This window comes from Sus scrofa, chromosome 6 (genome assembly GCF_000003025.6).
Source record: "Sus scrofa isolate TJ Tabasco breed Duroc chromosome 6, Sscrofa11.1, whole genome shotgun sequence".
Lineage (NCBI taxonomy): Eukaryota > Metazoa > Chordata > Mammalia > Artiodactyla > Suidae > Sus > Sus scrofa.
Window position 1 is genome coordinate 163,480,324 of NC_010448.4, and position 15,308 is coordinate 163,495,631.

Sequence of the window (15,308 nt, forward strand, 5' to 3'; positions counted from 1 at the left end):
CATGGTCTCTGCCTGTTCTCTCAAAATCTCAGAGTTATTAGCCGATGTCACTGAAAAGAAATACACACAGTATAGAAAAATAAGGGAAAGGAGAAAAAGAAAGAAAGGGAAAGAAAGGGAGAGAGGAAAGAAGGAGGGGAGGAAGGAAGGGAAGACGTATGCCCTGCATGAGAGCATTTTAACTGTAGCCTTTTTGAGGCTCCTGGGCTTTCTACTAGTTAGTGCCTCAAATTCCGATGACAGTCTCAGTTCTGACTTCACACCTGTGACAGTTCTCTCAGGCAAACATGGAAAGCCCGAGTGTTTCATCCCAAAGCTGAACTTTTTGCCAGGCTTAGGTGTTTGCTTCTATTTGGATCTCAATGGCAGAATTAAAACCTTAATGTCATCGTTTTTCTCTTTCAGAAACGTGTAAGCGTCCACCACGGCTGAATCAGGAACATTTCTGAACCTGAGTCACAGGAGGGCACATATCTTTGAAATCCCCTAACTCATGCCCAACCAGGAAAGCCCCGATTTTATTGTGCAAATATAATGTCCATATGAAATGGAAAGAACTATAGACCTAGTCGTGGGTGAAGAAAAATTTTAATACCTGATTCTTGTGCTCCACCAGTAATCTACAACCCTGAAGTGTCCCATTAAAAATATATGCAAGGTTATGCAAATATGCACTCTTAATCACTAGCAGACTTTCCCACCTAAATACAATGCAAATCCATGCTGAGTTATTACAGGCAACACAGAAAAGTATTTGTACCCAAGCCGAAGAAGGCCTGTAACCTAGAACCAGAAAGAATGGGCACTTTGTCCTTTCCTCTTGCACCCATCGACCCTTGGCTCTCTCTGTGCCACCTGTTGAGAGCTGCCAGATGTCGAAGTGGCCAATTAGGACAACGAGGAAACTCCAAGTAATAGTCAAGCTTTTACCCCCTTCCTGTGAGCGTAGAAGAGGCTGGAAAGGACAGAAGCGCTGGCTCCTCACATTTCCATCTCCCCCCGCCCCGAACAACACTGGGCAAGGGTCAGATAAAACGCAGCATCGCTTCGGAAATTGTGTCTCACCACAAAGAGCACTGAACCAAAGGCTCCTGCCATTGTTAGACTCAGGAGGGAGGTGGGGTGAGAGACAGAGAAGGGCTGGGAGTGGAAAAATGCCGAGTCCGAGTGGAGAAGAAAGTTTTCAAGACACCCTCTCCCGATAAAAGGAGGTCTCAGCAGAGGCGACTAAAAAGCATCTCAGCTGAGGACCCAATCAGCAGGCCTCCAAAAGGAGGCTCCTGGGCTGGGGGTGCAGGTATGAATATGAGCATGGCTGCTGGGGCTGGGGGACCTAGTCCTCAACTGCCGTTGCCCCCAGAAAGTGCCAGGTGCTGGCTGGCACCAAGTCTGGTGTGGGGAGGGCAGCCTTCTCTGTGGGGCCTTCCTGGCAAAGCCTTGGTAATTTCCTGTGCTTGGACATAAGGGATCATATGTAGGAATGTGGCCTGGAGTTAGACCCTCATATCTCCCCAGGGTGGAGAGACATTCCACCCTTTGCGATTAAGCAAATGCAAGGACGAGGGTGTGCGTCCTACAATTCAGATTTATGCTTCTTATGTCTAGTTTCTGCCACTATGGAAAAGAGCCCAGTCACTGTCCTTGCATCTGTAGCCACAAATTAATAATGGGGGGGGGAGCAGGAAGGAGCCTGTAGTCAATATTCATCCACTCAAAAGTCAGGTTGACCTGCTGACTCAGTGGGATTAAACAAAGAGTTAGAATCAAGAAGCTTTACTGTCTTTCAGAGTGGAGGGGACCAGACTTGTTAAAAAACGTGTCCTGTTTTCCGCTGCATGGTGCCTTAAGGCCATTTCTCAGTGCTGCTTCTCTGTTTTCCCACTGGAACTAACCTAAGAGTTGCCTTAATCAAGCAATGATTTTATCAATTATCTTGTTTTCCCAGAGTTATATTTTTAAATATCAAAATCATACATTAATTGATTTGAAAGAGAGATTATACAATGCAGTCAACTGAAAAGATCCAATTCATTCTAACTTATAAAAATGGTGATTTATTTATTTATTTTTTGCATCTCAGGGCTGCACCTGTGGCACATGGAGGTTCCCAAGCTAGGGGTCTAATTGAAGTTACAGCTGCCGGCCTACGCCATAGCCACAGCAACACCAGATCCTTAACCCAATGAGTGAGGCCAGGGATTGAACCCACAACCTCATGGTTCCTAGTCGGATTCGTTTCCGCTGAGCCATGACGGGAACTTCTAAAATGGTGATTTACACTCTACTAATAGGTCTCCTATTGCTAATCATAAAAATTTAGAGCAGCGACCGCATGATAGGCCAAAATTGGAAATGGTCAAACTTGACCATATATTGAAATTCTCTATATTAGCTACTAGATTTTTAAATTAAAAAAAAAAACCACTTCCCATAAGCAAATCATTTTGTTTTACAAAGAAAAAATAATTTTCCCCAATACATTTTCTACAATCTTCCTTAATGTCTTCTCCAGTCCTACCAAGTCTGTGGTAGGGTTTTAGGGTGAATCTCATTGTTTTTTCAGTAACTACTTTCTTTGCATTTTTCACTGAATGAGCTTAATTCTTCTCCTATGTTGAAAAGTTGACTATTTCAATTCTATGTGTCATGTTTCACATCTTTTTAAGTTCTAGCAGGTTAAGAGGATACATAAGAATATATGAAAAGTGTAAAAAGCAAATCCACAGATCCCGGGCAGGTTCTGGTGTGTCTTGTAAGATAAGCATCAGTTTTAGTGTGCAATAGCCTTTTCCAAACAAACACAACATACAGTGATTTATTTTTATCCCAGTTATGAGGCTGCAGGAAAAAAGAGAGATAGATGAAAAAGAGAGTGAATATATATTATTGGTGATAGTTTCACCACGGTATTCATTGACTTTAGTTGCAAAGAGATACTACGCAAATTAAATCCGACTCCTTTCTAGAATGCCTTTATTCCTTGCAAGCTTCCTTCCAGCAGAGATTTCCTCTCATTGATATAAACCAGAGAATTCAAGTGAATGACTTCTAACTAAAAGTTGCTTCTCACTGCTTTTCCAAAGACATCTTTGGCGTCTTAGAGGAGATTGATATGTTCCCAAATATATTTTGATTTCAACCACTTGTCTTTAGTAAAATGTGAATTTGCAATACCTTGAGCAAAGTTTATTTCCTTGACAGGTTTCCTACAAATTAATGGATTATAAAAGCATCAGATGACACATCTGGAACAAGGGATAAAAGGCTAAAGAGGATATGCTAAGATCGCCAAAGAAAGTAACGGTAGCCTTACAATTTTATATAAAGCCAAATAATTGCCTGGTAGAGGGAGAATAAAATATATTTGTACACATAAATTTGCATTTCATTTGCAGCTCTTGTACAGACTATGTTAACTTTCAAAAAAGGATAGAAAAGTAATCAGAAGACAGGAGATAATAAATGAGGGAAATGACTGGAATAAAATCAATAGTCTACATGGGAAACTGGAAGTGATTAAATGTCAGTAATTGAATGTTGGATCTATCAGTACTTAAACATGTCCATGGAAATAAAACTATTCTCAAATCTATGATGTTTAGAAGAGACTTAACTAAAGCATAACGACAGAGAAAATTTGAACATACAGGGATGCAAAGACCCAAACTATAAATTTTTACCAAAAGAATATGTGGAAATTTGTCTTACTCTTATGGAAAAAAGATAATTGAAAAGAAAACAGAATAAAAAGGTTATCAACAAAATAAATATAAGAACTATATACCAAAACTTTCTAAAAATTAGTGCATAGCACATAAACACTAATAATGCAGTTTTGACCCTCCTACACTGTTGGCGAGAATATAAATTGGTGTGGCCACTGTGGAGAACAGTATGGAGGTTCCTTAAAAAACTAAAAATAGAGTTACCATATTGTCCAGCAATCCCACGCCTGAGCATATATCCAGAAAAGACAAAAACTAATCTGAAAATGTACACACACCCCACTGTTCATAGCAGCACTATTCATAATAGCCAAGACATGGAGCCACCTAAGTATCCATCAGCAGGTGAATGGATGGGGGAGGGATGGGATGGACTGGGATTTGGGGGTTAATAGATGCAAACTATTGAATTTGGAGAGGATAAGCAATGAGATCCTGCTGTATGGCACAGGGAACAATATCTAGTCATTTGCAAATGAATATGACGGAGGATAATGTGAGAAAAAGAATGTGTATATATATATAATATATATATATGTATGACTGGGTCACTTTGCTGTGCAGTAGAAATTGACAGAACACTGTAAATCAACTATAATGGAAAAAATACTGGAGTTCCCGTCGTGGCGCAGTGGTTAACGAATCCGACTAGGAACCATGAGGTTGCGGGTTCCATCCCTGCCTTTGCTCAGTGGGTTAACGATCCGGCGTTGCCGTGAGCTGTGGTGTAGGTTGCAGACGCGGCTCGGATCCCACGTTGCTGTGGCTCAGGCGTAGGCCGGTGGCTACAGCTCCGATTCAACCCCTAGCCTGGGAACCTCCATATGCCGGGGGAGCGGCCCAAGAAATAGCAACAACAACAACAACAAAACAACAACAACAACAAAAAGACAAAAGACAAAAAACAAAACAAAAAAAAAACAAAAAAAAACTATAATGGAAAAAATAAAAATCTTAAAAAAACAGATGAATGGATAAAGTAATTGATATACACATATAATGGAATACTACTTAGTCATCAAAAGGAATGAAATAATGCCTTTTACAGCAACATGGATAGATCTAGAGATTGTTACACTAAGTGAAGTAAGTCAGAGAAAGAAAAATATATGATATCACATACGTGGAAGCTAAAAGAAATGATACAAATGAACTTATTTACAAAACAGAAACAGACTCACAGACACAGAAAACAAACTATGGTTACTAAAAGGGAAGGGAGAGGGATAAAACAGGAGCTGGAGATTAACAGATGCACACTACTATATATGAAAGAGACAACAAGGTCCAACTGGGAGTTCCTGTTGTGGCTCAGTGGTAATCAGCCCAATTAGTATCCATGAGAATGCAGGCTTGATCCCTGGCCTTGCTCAGTGGGTTAAGGATCCGGCACTGCTATAAGCTGTGGCATAGGTCACAGACGGGGCTTGGATCCAGTGTTGCTGTGGCTGTGGTATAGGCCTCAGCTATAGCTGTTTTGACCACTAGCCCTTCCTTAAAAGCTATGATATTAAACATTTTCAAGTGCTTAAACTTTATTTAATTTTAGTTCTAAAAGTAACTACTACCTTTAGTCCTCATTGCCAATACTTAATGAGACTCATTTTAGACTTTCTGGTTTTCTAACGCTTATTCTTTGGTAAATTCCCCAGGAAAGACTCCTGGAAATAATATTCTCTTTGTAATATCTTGTTTATGCCGTTAGGCAGTACCTTTTTTATATTCCAAAGTTATTTCTTTTTTTCTTTCTTTTCTTTTTTCTTTTTGCTTTTTAGGGCCTCACCCTTGGCATGTGGAAGTTCCCAGGCTAGGGGTAGAATTGGAGCTACAGCTGCCAGCCTATGCCATAGCCACAGCAATGACGGATCCAAGCTATCTCTGTGACCTACACCACAGCTCAGGGCAACGCCAGATCCTTAACCCACTGAGCAAGGCCAGGAATCAAACCTGCAACCTCATCATTCCTAGTTGGATTTGTTTCTACTGCACCACCACAGGAACTTCCCAAAGTTATTTCTCTTGTTTATAAATCTATGGTTTCTATTTACTTTCCTGAATATCTTAAATTTTTCCACACTATTAACTTCTGGCATAAATGATTATTATTGAAATATCTGATTGTAATTTGATTTTATTTTCCTTTTATGTAACTTGTTTGGCTAAGTGACCAGATAGACATTTTTCTTTTACTTTAATGTCCAATAATTTTAATAGAACGTCTTGCTATTGATTGTTTTGAGTCTGCGTTCTTCTGCATGTGATGCACTTTGTCAATATGTAGCATCAAATCTGTTTTTGTTTTGTTTTTTCATTTTAGGAAAGTTTTCTTGAATTATAAATGTCTACTATTTGTGCTGCTTTCTGGATTTGGCTTTGTATTCCAAGGTCTGCAATTACACATATTTTGAATCTTCTTTGTAGTATTCACTTATTTCTCACACTTCTCCAATCCTTTGCATATCTTTATTTATGAATGGACATTGGCATTTAGTTTTTGTTGATAATGTCTGGCATTTAGTTTTTGTTGATAATGTTTCCCAGTGGATTGTGTTTTAGCTCTCTAGTTTATCTGTTTATGATTTTGGGGGAAAAGAAGATTTATGCTCTAGGTCACATCTTTCCAGAGTTCCCTCTGTGTATGAATATATATATAAGATAACTTTCTTTGCACCTATAATTATTTAAAATATTTTTAATTTCCAAAAGACTGTAAATTATTTAAAACTTTTAAAAATCAATTTTCAACTAAATCTCAGCGTTATCAAAGAATGTGGGCTGGGTGGTACTTATCATTGAAGTTTTTGAACTTCTGTAATTATTGTAGATGATTACTCTTTGCTAATGTTTTATTTATGATTGAAAAGAATGTGAAATTTTTATCATTAGATATTTCTTGCATCTTATTTTCTTGAAACTATATTAGCTTTCTTTTGATTATGACTTAGGTATTATTTTTTCCCTAGCATTTTATAATCAAGCCTATAGTCTTAAGTTGTAGCTAGATGCATTTAAATAGCATATGTGGAAGATACAGAGATAGTATGAGAAAAAGAGTGTATATATATTGGGTCACTACGCTACAGCAGAAATCAATACAACACTATAAATCGACTATACTTTAATAAAATAAAATTTTAGAAATACTATACAGTGGGATTTTTAAAATTTTATTTTTAAAGTTTTATTAGCGGTCTTAGTCCACTTATTGTGATTATGAAAATAGATTGACTTCCACTATCTTATTTTGTGGTTACTATTTTTCTACAAATTCTTGAAGCCACAGCAGTGACTTTCCTCATATCTTTCAGTATATGTTTATGCAGGGAACGGTCTCCGTTTACAGCTTTATGCTGACTCTACTCAAACTCGTGTGAAACTCCAAGGTCTGCCCCACCTCTGGGTCTTGCTCTTCCTCTCAGCCGATCCTAATTTCCAAATAGCTCCGCATAGAACCAAAAGTCAACAGGAGACATGAGGGTCAATCCTTCTTTCTCAATATGTTCCTATTAGGAAATCCTGGTTTCTTAATTTTTTCCCCCCTTTTTTACAGCCACACCCTCAGTATGTGGAAGTTCCCAGGTTAGGGGTTGAATCAGAGCTGCAGCTTCCAGCCTATGCACAGCCACAGCCAATGCAGGATCTGAGCTATGTCTGTGACGTACACCACAGCTCATGGCAATGCTGGATCCTTAACCTACTGAGTCAGGCCAGGGCTTGAACCTGCATCCTCACAGGCACTAGTCGGTTCTTAACCCTCTGAGCCACAACAGGAACTCCCCGGTTTCTTAATTTTTTACATTTCCTTTCTCTTTCTTCCAGATTTCCAATTCCCACCATATGCTAATTAGATGAAAAGTAGGCTAGAAAACATATTTATATTCATGAGTAGTATAACCATGCTAATATTATTACTACATTCTTCTAGACTAATAATGCATGGCAGAGAATGCGAGTGCTCTGAGGTCTTCCTTCTCTGTCACATTTGAAAGTCTGAGATGTGTTCGTCACTGTCCTGTGAGTCTCTGTCTCAGATAAGTTCAGGCAGGAAGCACATCGAATTGGGTTACATTTCCAGGATCTACTTCAAGAGTTTCCATTGACAAGTTCTTATTACGACGGAGCGGTAATTTTCCTAGCCGTGTCTCTGTTTATCACTTTTCCCAAGGGAATAGTGTTGATGTAATTAGTGGATGGTAAATACTGAGATTTGAGGATTCAGATTCTATAACCCCCCCAAGCAGCGCTGCCTCTTTTCTGTTTCTCGTATCTAGAATTGGAAGAAAAGCTTTTAAAAGAGGCTAAAGTTTAGGTATCCATGACCCACAAGGGGGAAGAAATCCTCTAGAATTAAACACCAAACTTGAGGCAAAATGAGAAAAGGGAAACTTTCGGCAATTAATTGATCATCATCCAGGTCTCCCTCTGCTGCCACCCAGCCTTTGATGGTAACGGCAGACGCCCAGGCTCACCCGCAGGTGTTATTTCACCAGTGAAGAGGGGTTTTGGAATTGAGTGGAATGAGCACTTAGCAAGGCGCGAGGTAGACCCCAAGATGCCCTCGTTCTGCTTGCTGACGTAGAAGGAAACACATACCTCCAGCTACCAATTTTTTTCTGAGCTTATTTAACCACATTAAGAGACGTTTCAGGAGTGTAGGCTTAACACTCCAGGGATTCAGGTGCGGCTGTAGGAGACAACCTCCTCAGAGCTCTTACCCCCGCTGCCGCACTTACCTTTCAGGGTCCGAAGTAAGCAAGACATGAGTAGGGTGAAAATATCCTCAGTACAGCCAGGATTGCACACATATCAGACATCCAGGTACGATGCAATGGGAACAGGCCATCTGGAGCAGAGACTGGAAAAGAGAGAAGGTTAAAAAAGTAATTTTTTTTTCTTTTTTCTTTTTTTTTGTTTTTTGGGGCTGCACTTGGGACATCGGAATTTCCCAGGCTAGGGGTTGAATCAGAACTACAGCTGCCAGCTTACATCACAGCCACAGCAATGCAGGACCCAAGCCGCATTTGCCACCTACACCGCAGCTCACGGCAACGCTGGATCCTTAACCCACTGAGCAAGGCCAGGGATCGAACCCTCATCCTCATGGAGACTCGCCAGGTTCATTTCTGCTGCACCACCACAGGAACCCCAAAAAGCAATAGGTTTTTTTAAACAAAATGAAATAGAGATGGAAAAAGATGCATAAACAAGACACATAGAGCCCATTTAACAAGGGGAAGGAGTCTTAGCAATGAAAATCTGCCTTCTATCCCTCACCTCTTGTTTACTTGTTTTTTTTCTGAGCCTCGTTTGTGACAGCAACCCCAGGCTTTGTGACAAGATAAGACCTGGTGGTTTGGATGAACCAGAGGGTGCATGCAATTTGGACTGAGCCATGACTGCGACCTGTGAGGCATCACTTCCACTCACTTATCCACAGGCAACTGAGAACACCCTCTCATTTGCTTTTATATTCTTCCCTAGGAGCTGCGGAAGCAAAATGTCCCAGAAATGCCATCGAGACAATACAATGGGCCTCTGGGCAGTTGCATAAAGCAAAATTGTTTGTAATGGCAGCTCAGTGCTGGAAGGAAAAATCTGAACACAATGTGCACTGGGTAGGATCATAACACTGAAGGAGCTCCAAGTCAGTCTATTTAAGTCACAAAAGGGGAGTTCCTGTTGTGGTGCAGCGGAAACGAGTCCACCGAGGAACGATGAGGTTGCAGGTTCCATCCCTGGCCTTGTTCAGGGGGTTAAGGATCCAGTGTTGCCGTGAGCGGTGGTGTAGGTTGCAAATGCAGGTTTGTGTCCTGGCCTTGTTGCAGGTTCGATCCCTGGCCTTGTTCAGGGGGTTAAGGATCCAGTCTTGCCGTGAGCGGTGGTGTAGGTTGCAATGCAGGTTTGTGTCCTGCATTGCTGTGGCTGTGGTGTAGGCCTGTGGCTGTAGCTCCGATTCGACCCCTAGCCTGGGAACCTCCATATGCTGTGGGCAGCCCTAAAAAGCAAAAGCAAAAAAAAAAAAAAAGCAATAAAATGGACAAACGATGAAAAAGGAGCCATGATTACTAAATTCCAATCTCTAAAAGTCTGCAATAGTGATAAGACCCTAGAAGGACCAACAGAGACGTCAGAGATGATAGTTTTCATGTCATTAATGTCAAATATTGTCACTAAAATGTAAGTCCCATGAGGTCAGGGTCTTTTAAGTTTTTGTGTATTGTTGAATCCCCAGGATTTAGAAATATGCCTGATACATAGTAGGTTCTTATTAAATATCTGTCAAATGAATTAGAGCTACAAAGATAACATTCAGCCAAAACTGATTCCAAACAATTTTAGATATTTCAGTTGTAAGACAGAATCTTATAAAACACCTATATGTATATTTCAAATATTAAAAGATACAAGCTAAGAAATGTTTGCAGGACAGAAAATGATTAAAAGTCACATGAGGCCTGGTTCATGTCAAAAGTAGTAAATAGACCTGATGGTATTAAAAAAACATAATACCTGACACAGAGAATACAAAGGAGAGTTTCCACAATGGATTAGACATATCTTAGGATATAACTAATAACCTGGATAACAAATGGGAGGACGTGAACATGGAGAGAAAAACTGGAAAATAAAGACGGAAAGAGACACGTGGGATGGAGTGAAAAGTTCTGATCAATAGTCATCTACAATTGTAAGAGAAGGAGTTCCTGCCGTGGTGCAGCGGAAACAAATCCAACTAGGAACCATGAGGTCGCAGGTTCGATCCCTGGGCTTGCTCAGTGGGTTAAAGATCTGGCGTTGCCATGAACTGGAGTGTAAGGTCACAGATGTGGCTCGCATCCTGAGTGGCTGTGGCTGTGGCTGCAGCTGGCAGCTGTAGCTCCAGTTTGACCCCTAGCCTGGGAACCTCCACATGCTGTGTGTGCGGCCCTAAAGAGCAAAAAAAAAAAATGAAAAGAATTACACATTGAGACACGTACACCCAGGCAAATAAAAACTCTTTTGATCAGGTAGAGAATAAAACTGTTCACATTCAAGAGCTGCAATCAGACTGACAGCAGGTTACTCAATAGAATAGCAGTAGTGGAATTCAAAACAGTCATATGATACATTCAGTGCAATGGAAGAAAACAATTTCCAACCTGAAATTATGTAGCCATTGAAGTAAAGTTGAGGTAAAGGCCACCAGACAGAATGTGTCAGTATTTGTAAAGTCAGACATACAAGAAAGAATAAAAATTAAAAAGTTGTAAATATATGGAAACATATAAATAAACAATGCCATATAAAGAAATCTCCTCAAAGGCTTAATATGCATAGAATTAAAACCCCCAACAACCCCAGTAGGTAACTTAGCGGAGACAGATAATATTCAATTATTCCAGGGTCTTTTTCATTTTCTAAGAGTGTTTAAGGAATTCACTTTAAACTTGATAAGTATACATGTTATAATTTCTAAGAGAACTACTTAAATAATGGAAATACTGTATACTTATATGCTGATTATAAGTGAAAACGGATGGAGTGATCACAATTATAAAAATAAAAAAGGAATTATTAAAAATACCCAATAAAATAAAAGTGACGGCAAGAACGGAAATATTACATAAAAGAGGAAGGTCAAATAAGCATAAAATATTGTTAGAGATTTGAAATATCAGTAAGCAAAAGGGATAAATGATCCATTATTGTCAAGATAGATTAAAAATTAAAATTTAATTATACGACTTTTGCAAGAAGAATATTAAAGCATAAGTATATAGACAGTCTAAATATAAAAGATTTTATAAGATTGAATAAAGGGTTAGAAAAAAACACACGATGCAAATACAAATCGAGACAAAATAGAGATTAACACAAGAAACAATTGCTAGCTACACTGTAATGATTAATGTGTCTTTTCTTCACTAATCTTTATCAATTTAAAACATGTACATAGCAAATATGGCTTCTAGCATGTTAAGAAAATTTGACAAAGCTAGATCATTTACATTTAATGTAATTATTGATATGGTTAGACTTGTCTTAAATAAATAAAATTATTTATTTTCTACATTTTACCTATTTCTTTTTTCTCTATTTCTCCTTTTCCCCTATTTCTTATTTCTCTGTTTCTCCTTTCCTGTATTTTGGGGGTACTTTGAACTTTTTAATTTTTTTTATTTTTTATTTTTTTTTGTCTTTTGTCTTTTTGAGGGCCACACCTGCAGCACATGGAGGTTCCAGAGCCACATCAATGCCAGATCCGAGCGGCGTCTGCAGCCTACACCATAGCTCACAGCAACGCCAGATCCTTAACCCACTGAGCGAGGCCAGGGATTAAATCCGCAATTTCATGGTTCCTAGTCGGATTCGTTTCTGCTGCGCCATGATGGGGAACTCCTGAACTTTTTATTATTACATTTTAATTTATCTTTTGTGCTTTTTATTCCATCATTTTGTAAAGTTTTCATTCATTTGTTTGGTTTCAGTGGTTGCACTGGGCATTAAGGTAAACATACTTAATTTTCCAGAGCCTACTTAGAATGACGATTTTCCCACTACAATCAGTTCCTTTGACTGTGGCTTTTTATGTCGTAGCTGTCTTATATATTTCATCTATATCTACATACATTAAAAATCCAATCAGACAATATTGATTTTTGCCTTCCAACATCAAACAGATTTTAAAGGAAGGTCCTGAGGTCAGAGCCCTCGTGAGCAGGATTAGTGCTTTTATAAAAGAAACCACAGAAAGCTCTATGGATCCCTTCTGCCATGTTAGGACACAGCAGGATGGTGCCACCTCTGAACCAGGAAGTGAGCCCTCGCCAGACTGTGATCCTGGCACCTTGATCTTGGACCCTTCCGCCTCCGGAACTGTGGGAAATAAATTTCTGCTGTTTACAAGCTACCAAAGCTGTGGCATTTTGTTACAGCAGCCTGAATGGACTCAGACGTACACGTTGCTGTCCACTTCCTGTGACTGTGCATGTGTCCAGGGCCAAGCGGTAGGACAACACGGAGAGAAGTAGTCAGTGCTTAAGAACTCAAGAAAAGAACATTCTAACAGATTTACCAGGTACTTACCATTTCTCCTCTACTCTTTCTTGATTCCTAATGTCCACATTTCCTTCTGGCACTATTTCCCTTCTGTCTAAAGAATTCCCTTTGACAGTGCTTCTCAATAGTTCAAAAATAACTTGAAAATAATGGTTGGTAGATATAAATACATGATAGATGATAGATAGATAGATAGATAGATAGATAGATAGATAGATAGATAGAATGATTTAGCAGCATATATATTGCAGTCAGAGAGTGATTTAGGGTATTCAGACCTCCCATACTGGTCTGGAAACAGAATTCCATCTTAGACATTCTTACATATTGCTACTTCCTGGTTGTCCCTGAAGGGGCTGTGCTTTGTGCTTATTTGTTTGTTAAGATTTGAGATATGGGCTTATAATTAGAGATGCAAATAGATGTAATGAGCTTTGTTTGGGGGCAACTCAGAAATATATTTGAAAAAGCCCCAACGAATATTAATGTGACCCTTTATCTTACTTTGATAGTCGTCCTATGCAAATACTTGCCAGTGACTGCAAAATAATGGAACATATTGCTAAATTCTCAGATGCCATCATCATAAGGTATATGATATATTATAAGAACCCTGCTAAGCAATGTCTAAATAAATAGGTAGAGGTTTAAACGATGGCTTTCAATGGTCTTGAAACTGAATGGGAAATAGGTAAAATTGTGCGTTTGAATTTTTTCATTAATTTTTCAAAGAAAATCTCTAATCCAAAAATGCTTAGATCATGGCGCGGCGTCAGTCAACCAATAGGTGGCATCAACAATTGGGTTTTTCAATAAGCGTCTGGATGTGATAATTTTGGATGGCATGGCTGTGACACCTGAAGAAATGTATATTTTCCCTTGGTGCACAAGCACATAGGACCATAAGTCTTGGCAGAAATACAGCCATCAGTGGAGCTGAAAATGCTGGGCCTGAAAACCGTTCAGGGAACCGAATCTAAAGCCTCTGAGATGTCGCTAAATCCCAATTCCGTCTCCTGTTGGTGCTGCAAAAGTCAGCCAGCTTTTTTCTAGAGAGATCCCGTTTTTCTCGTCCCATTTACCTCCCTTCCTGAGTTTCAAGTAGATTGGAAAGATGCCAGCAGACACCAGGAAAGGTAAACGGTCAAGAGAAATTACAAGAGAACATATGCTCTCTTCTGCGGATCTGAAAAAGAGTCGACAGAGAAAGCGAATTAGGAAGGTAGGACTTTGGGGATCATTAGAATAACAACAAACTTGCTGGTTACAGGGAACTTTTTAAAGGTCTCATTGCCATAGCTACTCAGATCTATTCAGCTTAGGTCAGAACTCAGGCATAAAAAGCAGGAATCAGGCTGAAGCTTGGGATTACAATCATTTACACTGTGCAGCATGTGCTCAGCCTGGAAATAAGATCTAGAAAGAGTAGGGCCCTGGTCACTAAAACCTTGTGAATGCTGGATGGTCTAAAGTTTATAGAACCATGGAGTTCTGGTGCAGCAGGTTAAGGATCCAGCATCACTGCAGCAGCTCAGGTTGCTGCTGTGGTGCAGGTTCAATCCCTGGCCTGAGAACTTCCACATGCCACGAGTGTAGACAAAATAAATTTAAAAAAAAAAAAAAAGTTTATAGAAGCAACAAAGTGGTAGTTTGGGGATGAGTCAGCTAAGAGGACAAAAGTGCCTTGGAAGCCAGGAATTTCACAGCAGTAAGGGCTTTAAGGTATAATGAGTCTCCTCTTTACCAAATCCTGGCTATTTAGCTATTTAATCTTTGTTCAAATACTTATATTCTAGGGAGCTTATTAAGTGTGAGAAAGATCATTTTGAGACCGGACAACTCTTCTTATTGAACCATGATTCCCAATATCAAACAAGAAGAAAAAGATTCCCTTACTGATTCTTATAATGTTTCTAGAGGAAAACGACAAAATTATTGGTAATCCTGAAACGTATTATGCAAGGCACAAACCACTATGAATACTTGGCTTTAGAGTAAGAAGATTCAGAAAGAACCATGCATGTGTTTTCATTTTTGTTTTAGTTCTTTGTTTTGTCCGTTTTTTAAACCCAAAATACCAGCAGATATCGAAAAGAAACTTCCAGAGGAAGAGTTTTCTCCCATTACACTACAAGTAAACTCTATGAGGGCAAAGATGTTTTGGCTTTCCTTACCCCCCACCCTACTTCACTGTCAGTATCTAAAACAGTGACCAGGATCTAGGAGAGGTTCAATATATATTTGTTGAATAAATGAATAAGTAAGTCAAGCTGTCTCATACGTCCGTGGCCTCCCCATCACTGTAACACACAAAGAGCGGCCTTGATGGCACACGTGCAGAAGAGCGTGATGGCTGGAACAACGTTTGACACCTGAAACTTCCAGGTTTCAATCCTGCCTCTATATTTATAGGTTGTTTGAGCGTAAACAGTTCACTTAAAAACTCCTTAATTTCTTCATTTAAAAAAAATGATGATAACAAATAGAACCTACCTTTATAGGAATGTCTGGGTACCTTAGAGCTTGAGTGCATATTGTTTTTCA

The 15,308-nt window shown here is 39.4% G+C and overlaps 1 protein-coding gene across 5 annotated transcripts in view; it reads right to left on the reverse strand.

The window, feature by feature from the left end:
• The window catches only part of SLC5A9 (solute carrier family 5 member 9), a 139,299-nt gene that overhangs the window by 51,080 nt on the left and 72,911 nt on the right, over positions 1–15,308 (reverse strand). For 3 of the 5 annotated variants that reach the window (XR_002345207.1, XR_002345209.1, XM_021096677.1), the window contains 2 exons: positions 13,847–13,950; positions 8,459–8,580 (listed from right to left, as the gene is read on the reverse strand). The gene's annotated coding sequence lies outside the window, so the exon portion shown is untranslated. The remainder of the gene's footprint in view (positions 1–8,458; positions 8,581–13,846; positions 13,951–15,308) is intronic. The other 2 variants (XR_002345208.1, XR_002345210.1) reach the window with 1 other exon arrangement.